Below are 15,888 nucleotides of genomic sequence, written 5' to 3'. Positions count from 1 at the left end.
AAGGACAGCCCAGGCAAAAGGAAGTTTGTACCCAATGGCTGGGCACAATAGCATGTGTTTATTATCCCAGCTATAGGGTAGAGGGAGAGGGACCAAACAGACTGTCAGTCTCTCTCTTTTTTTCTCTCTCTCTCTCATCTACACATGCACCCATGCACGCGCGTGCACACACACACACACACACACATACACACACCCCAAACAACAAAAACGTTGTCTCCCTGTCTTTTACTGTACCACCTTGGGACCCTGTCAGCAAGACAGCCATCATAAGGGGAGGCCCCAGCTCGTGCATCTGCAGAATCATGAGCCAAGACACATCTCTTCCTTCATAGAGTAGTCTGCCTTACATACATGCTCAGAGCAACAAAAAACAAAAACAAAACAGACTAATCCAGGGAGAACTTAACCCAAATGTACCTCAGTGAGGGGACATGTCTGCACATGCTGGCTTCTGTTTGGACTAAGAGTGTGTTTCAGGTGTTCCCTGACTGCCATCTTCACATCAGAAGATGACCTGGCATCTACCATTTTCCTGTTTGTTGACCTACAGGAGCAAATGTGATTGCAGAGCTGTGCTCCTCAATTCATCATCCTCGCAGACAGACATTGCTATTCTGAATTTGGAGCCACTGGCTCTTTTTTTTTTTTTTTTTTTCTTTTTTTGGTGGTGGTGGGGCAGTTCTGGGCCTTGGACTCAGGGCCTGAGCACCATCCCTGGCTTCTTCCCGCTCAAGGCTAGCACTCTGCCACCTGAGCCGCAGCGCCCCTCATGGCCGTTTTCCATATATGTGGTTCTGGGGAATGGAACCAAGAGCTCCATGTGTAGGAGGCAAGCACTCTTGCCACGAGGCCATATTCCCAGCCCCAAGAGCCACTGGTTCTTGAAGCCACCATGCTGCTTCTTCAAAGAAGTTGAGTCAGTCTTCTGCCCCAACTCTATTAATATGACCCCAGCTACAGTCCATGGAGCAGAAATTTCCCAAAGCTCTTTAAGATGTTCTTTCTACTTCCTAGATAAAGGTTTTTATTTTTAGTGATTTTTAAGCCATTAAGAACATTCCTCCCACAGAAATAAGTAAAAAAAAAACCTTGAATAATAATAATAATAAATATTTATTAAAACTTTAAATTCAGAATGTGAGAGTGTAGCAGAGCATTTAACTATTAACCTTTCTAACTCAGAAATTCACTTCTAAAGCACAGGTAAGTGACAAGTTAGGTGGAAAATGGAACAGAAAGTTGTGGCAGACAAAAGCCCGGAAGCACTGCTGTGCTGTGACAAGAATGTGATGTGCCATGTTGAGAAGAGCTACCCAGACCCCCAGCCAGGGCTCTGGTCTCAGGCAGGCCCTGCGTGTTAAGTGCTTTCAGCATCCTCCACCCAACTGACTTACTAGATTAAGACATTCTCCAGTCTTGTCTGATGAACATTGACTGATTCCCAAACACACTCTCAATTCCTGTAGCCACTAGTTTGGGCTGCTTCTTGGACTGCAGCACATTCCTGCTCTTCTCTTCCCCTGTGCTTATATCCAGAATGTGTCAACACTTTATTGTGGACAATAAAATATTTCACAACTGATTCAATATAAACATAGGAAAAGTAAGATTTTTCTCTGTGAAAATAAAATGTTTTGGAAAACTTGAGAAAGAGCATTGCCATAGATCATATTGTTGGCTGGGCATAGTGGTACATGTCTGTAATCTCAACTATTCAAGAGGTAGAGATAGAAGGATCATAGTTTGATATCAAAGAGATACTATTTCAGAAAACAAGCCAGGTGTGGTGGTACATACTGTAATGTTAGCTACTCAGTAGATGGAGGTAGAAAAACTGCTGTTTGGGGATGGCCTGGACAAAAATTTGAGACTTTATCTGAAAAATAAACAGAAGTATAAAGAGTGTGGAGTGTGACTCAAGGGATAGAGCACTTGCCTACCAAACAAAAGGCTTAAGTTCAAACCTGATACCATAAACAAACAAGTAAATGCATACTCCAAGCAACACAATGATAATAGAGCTGGAAAGTTAGAGAGTAAATAAACATCTAAGAAGACTTCTTTGAAAGTAATGTTACATTGTAGATCCAATTTAATTGGGAATTGTACATCATGAAAATGGTTTATGCAAGAAAGATTTACAAATCCAATGAAAACAGCACAGGCAAAAGGGACACCTGATGTCATAAAAATTATAACATGAATACACATTTATTTTTCTGGCTACTGCTATTATTATATAAGGGACCTCAGAGGCTGTTCTCTTTGAAGTATCATTATTTTCTAGTTCATCTTCTTCTCCTCCTCCTCCTTGTCTTCCTCCTCCTCCTCCTCTTCCTCCTTCTGCTTTTCCTGCTCCTCTTCCTTCTCCTCAACCTCCTCCTCTTCATCTCTCTCCTTCTCCCTCTCCTTCTTCTTTCCCTCTCTCATCTCCAACTGAGTTTTCTTTCGGGTCTATCTTCCCTTCGACTTTCTCCCTCAAATTCATGAGATGGTTAAACCTGGTGAATGATGTCCTTGGAAAAACACTGCTCTTCCTCAATGGCTCTAAGTCATATAGACAGTCTGCACAGCACAAGTAGGCTTCAAGCTAGATCAGGGTCTGCAATACGTACTCTCCTACGTCTAGAATCCAAATACACAGTTCCCTCAAATGAGGTGAAGAATGGCATAAAGAATGGGAAAAGATGGACTGGAAGACTTAGGAGTCATTCCTTCACTTTTTTCCACACTGCATTCTCTCACTACAAAATGGGCTGTCCTAGTCCATAGCGTTGCTGTGACAAGAGAGTCAGGTTAGCAAGCATGATGCTTAGATAACTAGTTTAGGTTCTCAAGCAAATTTGCAACCAAGATTGGGAGAATTTTCCTCCTTTCAAGATCAGAACCATAGATGATTCTAAATCACATGATCACAGAACTCTACCAGCTCATATGTGTGGCAAACAGACAGAGGTAACACTGATAGGGCCCTATGTGCAGGAAGGCCTAGCAATGAAGTTCAGGTTATAGTTCAAGTCTATGTTATGTATTGCATCTGAGCCGACCATGCTATAGTAAGTTTGCTATTTAGATTTTTCCTGAAATAGAGATATCTCAGAAGATACGATATCTGATATGTAGAGGTAGGGCTTTGTGATGAGACCCTTCCCTTTCCTCTCTGCACAACTCCACACAGGACGTTGCCCCAGAGAGAGAAGAAGGATCATGCTTTAGTCAAAGGCACATGAGTAACTATATCACCTTGCTAAAATATAATTCCGTCTCTTTCCTTCTCAACACACACCTACAGACACATACACAATCTTGGAGGCTGTGGAAGTAACAACCCATCTTGAATTACTGTGATAAAAGATCGTTGTTGAAGAGATGGGCTTTGGAGTCCAACACACTAAATTAAAAATGCTGGTTGTGCTACTTCACCAGCACTGTAACCTTAGGAAAAGCATTCAACCCTTCTGGGCCTCAAGTCAAGTGTCCAATAAAGCTAACAATATCAACTTTATGAAGCAATGTATTAGATAGTACTTGGTTTTCGGTACCTGATACAAGTGGTAAACACCATGTAAAGAAATGGGAGATCTCGTGTTGCTGCTGTTGCTGCTACTGTTGTTGCCTGATCTAGAATCCAGGACTTACTTCCCTAAGTAGTGAGGGATGAGGTGGAAACAGGCAGCTGGGTGGAAACACCCAGCATCAACCCTGAAGGAGAGCTTTTTTCCCCCTCTCTCATAGAGAACGGTGAATGTTACTGTGGCTTTCCCCAGTTGGGGCATAAAATCAGCATCCATTCCCTGTGGCTGCCACATACCCCAGAGTGCCTGAAGATCTCAGATGCTTTGTGAGCCTCACCCCAACATTTGGGGTTTTGAAATGGAAATGATGACTGACTTTATCTTGCACCCTGGCAATCTCAGCCCTTCCAACAGCTCCAACAGCTTCTAGTCATAACCCTGTGATTTGAGAACAATGAATCTTAATATAATTGAGTTAACTGTATCATTTTTAATGTAAGACAATCTTGATTACAGCCAAAGGGCACCATTAATACGCTGAAGGAATGGTCGAGATTTTAGCATGTGAATGTTGAACAGAAAATAGAACTAATTAGCACTAATTTAATTCGAAGATTAAAGAAAATTCTGCTTTTAATTTTTAATTTAAGACAAACCATTTTACTCTGAACAAAGAAAGAATAATAAGTGCATTTTTTTCCATGTGAAAGGCAATTTTTACTTTTGCATTATTACACTAATATGGGACTGTGGGAATCCTGACCCCATTAGAGATCAAATAATCAGCATTTAATTATTGACAGCGAATTAATATTTAATAAAGACACAAGGGTTCCAGTATATGAAAGAAAGGCACCAAGGTTCTGCTGACCCAGAAACGTCCAAAAGGTCCCTTAGCCAAAATGTGCTCTCCTGCACTGAGAGTAACAAGTTGGGATCCCCAAAGAGTTGTGGCAATTTATTTCCATCTCAGCTACCAAGAGAGGAGCAAGAAGACCAGCAACTCTGTAACTTCTCCCCTTCCTCTTCCTACTGCACCCCCACCAGGTTTTGCCTTAATCAAGCACTTAAGCTAAATAATACATCGGATGTCATAACTGAAAGGAGGACAGTCATAATAAAAAAATAATAAAAGAAGAGGCCAATCCTCCTTTTTATTCTGCAAAAATAATACTGACTTCTCTTTGCTGTGGGACTACTTGTCAGGGATAATTTCTAACCAAAGAAGACATAATGGATTTACAATGAAACTCTGATGCTTTCCCTGGGCCTCACAAAGATTCTGAAATAAGCACTATTACATTAGCGGTCCAGGAAAAGCTGTTAGTTGATTTCCCGAGAAAGCCAAAGCTGTGTGCAGAGAATGGCCTGTGGATGACCTGGTATTGGTATGGGCTCTGAAAACATGACTACACTCCCCTCAGTTCTCAGAAAGAAAGCTCAGACCCCTTCTCCTGTGGACCTGTTGAATGGGTATCAGTTGCCCTAGAGAGGAAATTTCTTAAACCAGCATGGGGGGAGGCTGACTATTTGCCACAGGGTCCCTCATTCCAGACATCAGACCCTCAATTTCTTTTCCACATTGCTGCCTTCAGGAGATTCAGCCTCAACAAGTTGAAGATACCAAGTCAGAATGACAAGTCAAACCTTTGTATAGTGCTGAGTAAGGAGAGAGTTCTCTCATCCTCAGTGTTAAAACCGGAAGTGCTAGGCCAGAGACCCAACTCCAGAGTTCCACATGGCATGTTTAGCCATTCAATCCAGTACACCAAATAAAGAGGTGAACAGAGAAGAGAAAGGGAACTTATTACACAGTGCAGTCATGCCATGGAAAGGGTCAAGCTAAGCCTATTAGCCCTTCTTCATAGAAAAAGACATGAGCTTTTGGTTTAAGTAAAAGTACTAGAGCAGAGAGTAGGAAATATGCCTGTTTATTGAACAGTCCCAGTCAGGGTCAGATCGATGTTCATCTCCAGATGGTCAGGTGGCACCTGGTGGCAATGAGAAAAGCACTGTTCTCTAAGGACAATTTATTTTTTCTCCCTGCTGGCCCTGGGGCTCAAAGTCTGGGCCTGGGCACTGTCCCTGAGCTCTGTTTTGCTCAAGGCTAGCACCCTACCACTTGAAGCACAGCACCACTCCTGGCTTTTTCTGTGATTAATTAGAGATAAGAGTCTCACAGACTTTCCTGCCCTGACTGGCTTTGAACCATGATTCTCAGATCTCAGCCTCCCGAATAGCTAGGATGACAGGTGTGAGCCACCAGCATCCAGCTGAGGGGCAATTTCTACTGTTGTCACCAGATGTCAGTTCTGCCCTTCCTTGGTTCTACAGTCTAGCAAGGTGACTACAAAGAGAACCACTCAAAGCAAAGATAGATGCAAAATGAAGGCATAGATGCCAAGCTTTTGTCCTGATTTTATTTACACGTTGAACATGTACAGGCCCAGGCAGAGGACTTCACTTTTTGGCAAAACACAATCTCTTAAGTGCTTGTCATAGTGAAGTCTCCTTAATCACCATCCCCTGGGCCCTTGCCCAACTCAATGTCTCCGTGAACCCCAAACTCCTCACACTTACCACATCTGAAACTGAGGTCCACTGCACTGATTTACTCCTCCTATAAGCAGAAAATATGTCATTACCTTCCCCCTCCCATCACAACCCTTCAACCCCCATCTGTGAGGATACTAAATAGAAGGTAAGATCCTTGTATTGGATGTTGCTTAGAAATGCAGTTTGTTCTGAGATATGATGAGCAGCCATTTCAGGCTTCTACCTTGAGTCTGAATGCTTGTGAACAGAAAGATTCTTCAAAGAGATTCAGTGAGAATCAGTGTTGCATTATCCCACATTCCTGGATGCACAACTTACCTCTGCCTCTTCCTCTTCTTCTTCCTATCTGGATAACTTGGACAAGCCATTCAATCACCATAGATTTCACTGTTTCATTGATGAAGTGTGGCCCTTATTGGTAGACTATATGAGTTAATCCACTTACAAAGATGGCAAGCCAGGTGCCAGTGACTCACACCTGTAATCCTAGCCACTCAGGAGGCTGAGATCTGAGGATCACAGTTCAAAGCCAGCCCAGGCAGGAAAGTCCATGAGACTCTTATCTCCAATTAAACCATCCAAAACCAGAAGTGGTGCTATGGCTCAAGTGGTAGAGCACTAACCTTGAGCTGAAAAGCTCAGGGACAGTGCCTAGGCCCAGAGTTCAAGCCATTCAAGCCCCATGACTGACCAAAAAAAATGGCAAATAGCAAGTGCTTAAGTTCATACATGATGCAGAGTCCCAAATTACTTTCTGCTCACCAAAGACAGAGAAGAAAATCTGATACTACTGGGCATGAGCTCAAGTCCAGCTCCCGTAGGACTGCATGCAGGCTGTTTCCTCTACAGAGTGGTTTTCTGTCCCTGGTATATATAGATCTAGACTTCTGCCTTGAGGTTCCAATGTCAGTCTTTACAAAATGTTGGTCTGAGTCTAAGTCTATGGTAGCCTAGTAAGAAGAGTTCCTGTTCTGTACTGCATAGTTGAAGTCTAGAACCAAAGTTCACAATGGTCATATTGGGTCTTATTCTAAAGAATCCATATAAAAACATATAACTTGAATTCATTGCATCCCAAGTACTATCTACTGGAGATAAGAGAGGGATTCTAGGAGAACACCAATTTTCTGGAAGTAGGAATGGGGATTTACATATGAATAAATGCCTATTCCCAAACCTATGAGATTTAAGCAAAGGTGCATCTGCTCCGGGGAGGGAAAACTTCAGGGCAAGAAACAAACCAGATTGTGCTCATCATGTGCATTGTGAATTTGCCCCTTTTCTGAACTTATCACTAACTAGAATCAGACCTCATTTTTTTAAAAACTTCAATTTTATCAACATCTCCTCTAATTTTCTCCTATCTTTCATTCTCCTCCTCTTGGATCTCATCTGCCATTACATACATTTTTTTCAAACAAAGATTTTTTTTATTTAAAAATTCACCTCAAAATTCAGTGCTGGGTTTTAGTTTAAAAAGAAGCAAACATTTAAAAACATCAAATGTTACTAGTCTACAATCATCTTGTTATGAACACTTAGTGTGTGGAACAGGGGAACAATCCTAGTACATTGATTAGGCACATGGCCAATGGGCCCCAAGTGGGGTCCATTTGTATACTCAGGCAACAATTAGAGGTCTGACGTAGGTGGTCGCACCTGGATGGCAGGCATTGCAACCTCTACCTCCTCTCTAAAGGCTGTCAGGATGTCTCAAATCAATACAATACCTTGTAACTTAGGTCAACAAACAAACAAAACCCAAGCGACCATCCCTGCTTTCTAAATTATACTGCAAAGCCAAGACAGACGCAGGTCACTGTGACTCCCTGTTACTAATGGTCTGGGTGTCCAGATCAGGTATGGTATTCTAGGCAGAGTGATATCACTCCTCTGATCATCGCAGACACCTGGCTGGAAGGAGTCTAGGATTGTAAGATTTCACATTATAGCAAGTCTCCAGTATGCTGTGAATTGGGACAGTGAATATAAATCACAGTACAAAATTCCTAATGTTCTTTTTGACTGGAAAAGCAATAGGTGCTACATAGAAGAATTGCTTATATACCACCTATCTTTTTAAAAAATGGAAATATAAAACATTAATTGCATAGGGATTTAAATATAAGGCCAAATATATATATATGTATGTATACATATATATATAGTTTAATCATAGAAAGGGCACTATGATGTCATAAGATAAGTTTCATTCTTAGAGGAAGAATCTGAATGACTAATGGGAAAAAAAAATCACAGTATGTGGCTGGAACTAAGAGTGAATGTCAACGGATTCATTAATCCCAAAATGGAAACTTAATTGTTAGGACTTAACAAAAACACAACTAAACCTCATTGTCTAAACCTGATCAGTGTATTCGCACATGAGTGCCCAGTATGTACCTGATTAGTTACAGAACCTACCTTTTGCAAATAACATTGGGAGACAGTCCACAGAATCAGAAACACCAACCAAGAATATGAAATGAAAACCTCCCATGGCCCTGTCTGAGCAAATGTAATGTGCGTTGGAAAGATCTCCATTTGGGGAGATAGTTGGTCCTCACACTTCCACTCTAGATGGATGGATTGATCCTCAGACAAGCTGAGCTGAAGTCAAAGGACCTGTGACAACATGGAACACTTTAGACCATACACTGTGCTTCGGTGCTTCATGCCGTGTGTCAACAATACGCAAGCTTGTAAATAACGTGGGAAAGTGGTAACATTTGGCTACCAAACACATCTCCCATGGCTAACTGCATTTGTAGTATTACTGATGCACTTTTCCATCAAAACATTGGCTTAGATTCCTAGCGTATCTTAACCAAGTTCTTGGATTTCTTCACATTACTCTATGTAACAATACTAAGTGAACTAAAGCTAGTTGGTTTTGTTTTTTGTTTTTTGTGTTTTTTTTTAAGATTTGGAAATTGCTGTCAAAGCTATAGTCTTAATACCATTACAATGAGGAATAGATTGAAAAGTTAACTTTTCTACATGAAATATCAGGTGGTAACGCTCAGCTTGAACTACAGCCATAGTATAGTGGACTTGATCTTTCATTTCCTTTCACAAATTCTGAAGATAATGTATATTACTGGGGTCAGGACCTAGTTCTCTGGCTCGTGTACATCTAGCTTTTAATGGTGGAACTTTTGTTATCTTTCGTTAATTACAGTGTCGTTTTGGTTCATTGAGTAAAGATTCTGCTGGCTGGGATCCTGTAACTTTGACAAATTAAATGTAATTACACTCTCAAGCCTTCAACTCATTGGTAGATGTGCTTTTATACTTGTTAACATGTATTAAATGTTATTTGCAAAAGGTAGGTTCTGTAACCATTATATACATTTTAAGATTCAGTCTGGAGTGGAATATGGTTGCCCCTGCCTAGCTAGCTTCCTTGTTCCTCACAAAACGTCAAATCCTGATCTTGAGAGGGTGGTGATCCAGTGACTGGAAGAAAAGGGTTCATCTCTGTGGCTGCTCTCTGAGATCTGTTTGCCGATATAGAGCTTCCAACATGCTCAGAGGATCTAGCTGCCCTGACTGGAAAGGTTGGCTGGTTCTCTGTAAGTCAATGAACTTACTAACACTCAGGTGTTTTTTTTTCTTTTTTGTCTCTAAAACAAACCAACTGAGATGAAAAATAATAGGCTAATACTACTATATACATAAAAGTATTATGAGGGCCAGGCACCGGTGGCTCATGTCTATAATTCTAGCTACTAAGGAGGCTGAAATCTGAGGATCATGGTTCAAAGCCAGCATGAGCAGGAAATTCTGTGAGACTCTTATCTCCAATGAACCATCAGAAAACCAGAAGTGGTGCTGAGGCTCCAGTGGTAAAGTGCTAGCCTTGAGCTGAAGAACTCAGGGATGGTGCCCAGGCCCAGATTTCAAGGCTCATGACTGGCAAAGTAGGTAGGTAGATAGATAGATAGAACTACCTTGACCAAGTGGGTAATGGAGATTCCACACATCTTTTAGTGTACGCCATTACCTATGAGTCTTAAAAGTATTTAACTCTTGCTAAACTTAAGAAATTATCCTGGGGCTGGGGATATGGCCTAGTGGCTAGAGTGCCTGCCTCGTATTCATGAGGCCCTGGGTTCAATTCCCCAGCACCACATATACAGAAAATGGCCAGAAGTGGCGCTGTGGCTCAAATGGCAGAGTGCTAGCCTTGAGCAAAAAGAAGCCAGGGACAGTGCTCAGGCCCTGAGTCCAAGCCCCAGGACTGGCCAAAAAAAAAAAGAAATTATCCTATCTTCTTTTTACCATATCCTCATTTGATAAGGTATAGAAAGTAAGTTAATGTTGGCAAATACCTCCATGAGATGCTTTGGGCACTCTGATTCTCACTAGTGAGGACTTAACAAAATATTAGTCCTGTAGAATCACATAGTAGGTACATATTGTGGCTGTCAGAATTGGAGGTTGAAAACTGGATGCCTGAGAGCAATTTGCATCACAATGTGTTGACAGTTCAGTGTTTGAGTAAAGCAAGTATGGGATTTAGAATTTGAAAGTGATTGGATCTGTAACCCTAAGCTTTTTGCTAGACTTAGGAGATGAGAACAGCCTACAACACAGACACTATGACAGGCTGCTACAAACAAGATCACATAGGGGAGTACCTTAAGAATGTCTTTCAGATTGAGACTAGATGGGGAAAAAATAACACATTTAAACTTAAGGGCTTGACAAACCATACCTATTGGTATCATTTTATGAGCCCAAATTTTTGTACTATTTCTACATTGGAATGTTACTGAATTTGTAGCCCAGAGCAATTCCCTTACAATAGGGAAATGGAAGCCTAGAGAGACTAGTTGTTGACTTAAACTTGTATAGTGGAAGGCAAAAGCAACGAAATCCCAGGGTAAATCTTTGTTTATTGGATACCATAGAAAATATGCATATTGCGCTCTGGCTTGAGTGGGAGGTACACCCAGCTCTGAGGCTCTATCACATAGAACTCTATGGGATCCAATGAGCAAAGGCTCATGCAACAGAAGGAACAAATAGTGAATATATCTAAGCAAGAACTCCAACTTCTTATGTCTAAGGGGCAGAGTCTTCTGAAAAACCTTCTGCATCCAGGGTATGCTGTCCATAAGCCCATTCTTGAGTTGGCCAAGCAATATTTTGACCCAAGATGAATAGTTCCAGAGCCAAAAATGGCCCCATATGACTCCTGAATCTTTCTCTCCAATCTCACCCTTGCATGAGGGTATAGTTGCATCTGGAACAAGCCCTAACCTGAAGATGAAGAGGGACAACATACAAACAAAATTTTAATCAGAACTTCATTCAATAAAGCTCACCTTCCCCAGTAGCTCTGGTTGAAACACTGGTGGCCTCGAGTTTTACCCCCTCAGCTCTCCACCATCACCACCACCAGGCCTTCTTGAGCCAATCTAGAAGCACCTGCTCCTATATATACAATGGACATCACTTTGCTCCTATGCATCTATGTTCTTTTCTTCTAAACCCACCCTTAGTAAGCTGCCTAATTAGTGCTCCTGCATCTCACTTCTCATGTTTGCCCAACTCAGAGAACACTTCTCCTTGCCTGCTAAATTCAGAGCTAATTCTTCCTTCTGGCCTTTGTGCACTTTTCTACGTCACCATTCTTCCTCCTACAATACATTTCTGTACTCTCACTCTGACATCTAGCAAACTTAAGTGACCAACTTTCTCTAGGAAGCTCTTCAGACTAGGACAATCCCCCCTTCCACATCAGTGTTCTATGTTTTTCATGGTATTCTGACATGTATGATATTTTTTGTGAGAATCTCCTTGTTTGGGGCCTGAAAATCATTCCTGTGCCCCTTATTGTGCCTCAGCATTATGCCTTGCATATTTTAGAGAAGGGTTTGTTAAATCAGAGAGAGTTGAGAGTACTTAATTAATCTAGTGGCAGACCAGGAAAGCAGTCTTTCAAATTGTAAAGTGGCCAGTTTGACATCCCTCTATCCCCTCAGTGTCTTCTTCCCCCACCTATGCCCCCCCTCCTAGAAATGATTTTTCCCCTCTAGCTGGCCATTAACAAATCCTTGGGAGAAAATGAGTTTAAAGGTAACTAAAAGCATAAGTCTGGTAAGTCCTTCTCCCCTACCCCCTCTAGGAAAATGCAATCTGGGCTTTTCTCAGGCCCCAATAGAGAGGAAGCTGGCTTCCCACCAATCCTTACACCAGAAGCAATGATCTGACCAATCCACTCAGAGCACCACCCAAGGGTTGTCACTCCCAAGCCAGCAAATGGGTGAAGCAGTCCTAGGTGCCCGCCTCTGAAATCCCACGTCTAGGGTCTACCATGTGAGCCCCACTTTCATATCCACTGGATATGAACCACCTTAAAATGTGATTGCCCTTGCTGTACTCTAACACTTTCACTTCCTTAAAAAAAATGTTCTGTTCCCACGACTCTTCTCTCTTCCTGCCTCATTCCAACAGGGGCCACTTTGCTCAATCAGAGATCGTTTTTAGTTACTTTAATAAAAGAAATACAACCAGGCTTAGTGGGGCCCAGAAATCCACTTGACATGGTTATTCGTCTGTGTTCTGGTCTGCCTCTCACTGCGTGGTGAGAGACATGGCACCCCTTCTCACTCTAAACCTATGTGACCATTTTAGCTTCAGATTCTACCACCAATCAATACGTGTATCTTAGGAGAGTCTCACAACATAGAATTTGATTCACTTAATCTGCTTTCTGAATTGAGTGTCACCTGGCCAATCTCCATTATTCCATAGTATGTATATTTATGAATATCTAGACCCAGCTTTTGGGCAGGAACTGTGGCCAGTTGGTAATTTTTCAAAGATGAAGGCAAGGGCACACAGTTGGAGATGTTTTAGGGATCTCTCAGGTACCTCTGAGGCTATGCAATCAGAGTAGAGAATGGAAGATGGAGGAGGGAGAGGATGAAGGCAGAGAAAATACAACTATAATAGGTTGAAAGTGTGCTAAGCAAAAAACAGGCTCTTAAATTTAAATCATCCTGTTTTAGCCACATGATAATTCTTCCCAATAACTGTTGTTGTAAATTCTTCTTTCAGTCTCAGAGAAGTGAACTGAAGTGCCGAGAGTCATTCTGTAATTAGTGGCAGGACAATGGTCTGAACTAGGGACAAAGGCTAAAGCCTTTAACAGTTTCACCATAGGTAGTTGTTCCGTGTGACAAATTTAGAGACATGGCATGAAAGCCAGTTTTCTTAAAACAATCATGACAAAAGGGTGATTATTGAAGAATGTTAATTGATATCTCACTGCACTGGTTACTTCTGCTTGATGGTTTAATTATTAGTAGCTCTGTGAGTTTCATTAGGGACTTATTGTGCTGCTGTTGGCAAAACAACACTGGCATCTCATGTTCAATAATTAAAAGCAGGAAAAACAAACATTTTCTTTGGAGCCCTGGATTTATAAATAGCAGTGGTATATGGTTCTTTTAATCAATAACTAGCCTGGCTTGGATGGTGGCGACAAGGGGTCATATTAATTCCCCTAACACTAAATTTGCACAACCAAGCTATGCACAGTGGGCATCCAGCCTGGCAGGGCCTGCCTTTGGTCACATGAATGTTAAAAGGTAACTTGGTTAAAAAAAATTAACATCCTGACTATCATATTTAAATGAGTACAAAACATTAAATGAGCATGTGAGAAAGAAAGAGTTGGAAAAGATGCTGCCACTCATTCAAAGGAGACTTAAGAACCACAAACTCATAGGAAGTAACAGGATATAGACATGAATTTACACATAGAAGTGAAACTGGTTTTGTGTTTTGATTTGTTTTTGTTTTGGCTAAGGGGCTGGAAGGGGCGAGTCAATTAAACCCAGACTGGACAGAATTTATTTGCATCTCTATAGACCAGAATTAGTCTGCATTGCTAACAGTCATATACAACTTACACTGTAAATCAGCTCTAGGATGACAATGAAAGACTAAAATAAGATTAACATCAAGATTGTGCTCAAACAATGCATTGCTTCCCATTGGATACATCCAGTAATCTGTCTTGTTTATTGCCAATTTCCTTATATACTATGCGAAAGCAAAACAAAACAAAACATGTGCCTTAGGGTCAAACTGCAGTTTAAAAGAAACGGTTCATTTGTTATGAGTGATCTTGGATGAGTTTCTAACCTCTCTGAACATCATCTGTCATAGTTAGTGTCAAATCCTCACTTTATAGACATGAAGTGTAGGTCAAATTACTAACACAGAACTTGACACACAATGTTCATTAAGTGTTCATTCTTGTAGGCCATTCTCCCAACTTGGCAGCCCAGAGACTCCAGAAATCCATTCCCATTTGGTGACTGCTGGGAGGGTTGAGCTACTAAAGTGAAAACCAAATACCCCAGGTTCTCTCTGTCTCTTGAGCCTTTGATAAAATGAGACAGAACTTTCATATCACAACATAGTTTCTTCCTCCATCCCAGAGCTGAGCAAAGACTTAGGAATGGATATGCAATCAAAGGCTATCAGAGACGGCCATCCCTGGGCAGAAAGAAGACTGACAGAAAGAGAAACAACATCCCTGCTGAATGTCTTCCAAGGTCCTCTGGCCCTCCTCAAAGGTGACACAGAGGAGTCCAACTTGGGGAGGAAGAGCATGAAGAAAATGGAAATCTGCCTGAAGTACTAACCTATTGGCTCTGTGAGGGAATGGGAAGTGCTGAATAAATTTGTCACCAACACTATTTTATTCAAGAAACAATCATGGGTGGACCACCATATTACTTATGTCATAGGACACTGTGACAGAGGTACAAGTGTTCCGTATCAGGTAGACCCAACACTGGATTTTTTTAATTGGAAGATCATTTATTCATGAGATTTCCTTAGCTAAATTGAAATGGGATAACACCAACATCCAGACACTAAAAGGTTAAATTAAACATTTATAATGTTAAGAAATACATTCTAGATCAGGGAATAATGTTCAGGCATCCTTTGTAAAAATTGCAGATTTGACTGTAGCACCATGCACATAATAGATGCTCAACAAAATTTTACATGTGGATAAATGAATTTGCAAAATATGAATAACATTGTGTTCTATATTTTTTTATCTGGTTTCACATTCATATTTGGAAAACTTGAATTTGATGTGCCTATTTGAGAAAGGATTTGATCATTTTAACTCTGTTAATGCATTTGTAAGTTACTTACCACCTAAAGCTAGTTAGCACATATGTTTTCTTTTTAACAATTGGAACTGCCTGAATTTTGCAATGTACTGTACATATAAGGAGACTGTTTTGCTAGGAAATATTGTTGAAAAAAATCCCCAAATTTATTCACAATGCTAAATCTTAATTCCCAGATCCTTGCATTGGCCTTTATCTTCAAGTTCCTCATTGATTAAAAAAATAGTAGTCATTAGAACTTGAGGGATTGTTCTCAGTAATATTGTTGAGGTCATAGCAAATATATGAACAACAGAGGGAAGCTATAGCAGATACAACTGTTGAAGAAACCTGGGCTGCCCTGGGCTATGTTTATTTACATCTGTACAAAAATGTTTGCCAACTAAGCTGATGGCAGAACTTCAAAGTCTAAGGTAAGGAGAACCAGGTCAAGAAGCATCTCCATTACCCCCTTAGTTGCTGACCTGTACATATTCGGTAATCTGGTCCTGTGGAAGGCTACATTTCTCAGCTACTCCAAGGGGATGAAGTACAAATAGCATTCATCTTCTCTAGCCAGCACCCCTAGGGACTATTGGCTCTACCTTTCTTTTCTTCTCTTTTTGTTTGTTTTTTGTTTGTTTTTTTATTTTTTTAAATTT

The sequence above is a fragment of the Perognathus longimembris genome, chromosome 13 (assembly GCF_023159225.1).
Source record: "Perognathus longimembris pacificus isolate PPM17 chromosome 13, ASM2315922v1, whole genome shotgun sequence".
Classification (NCBI taxonomy): domain Eukaryota; kingdom Metazoa; phylum Chordata; class Mammalia; order Rodentia; family Heteromyidae; genus Perognathus; species Perognathus longimembris.
This window is presented reverse-complemented; position numbering follows the sequence as displayed.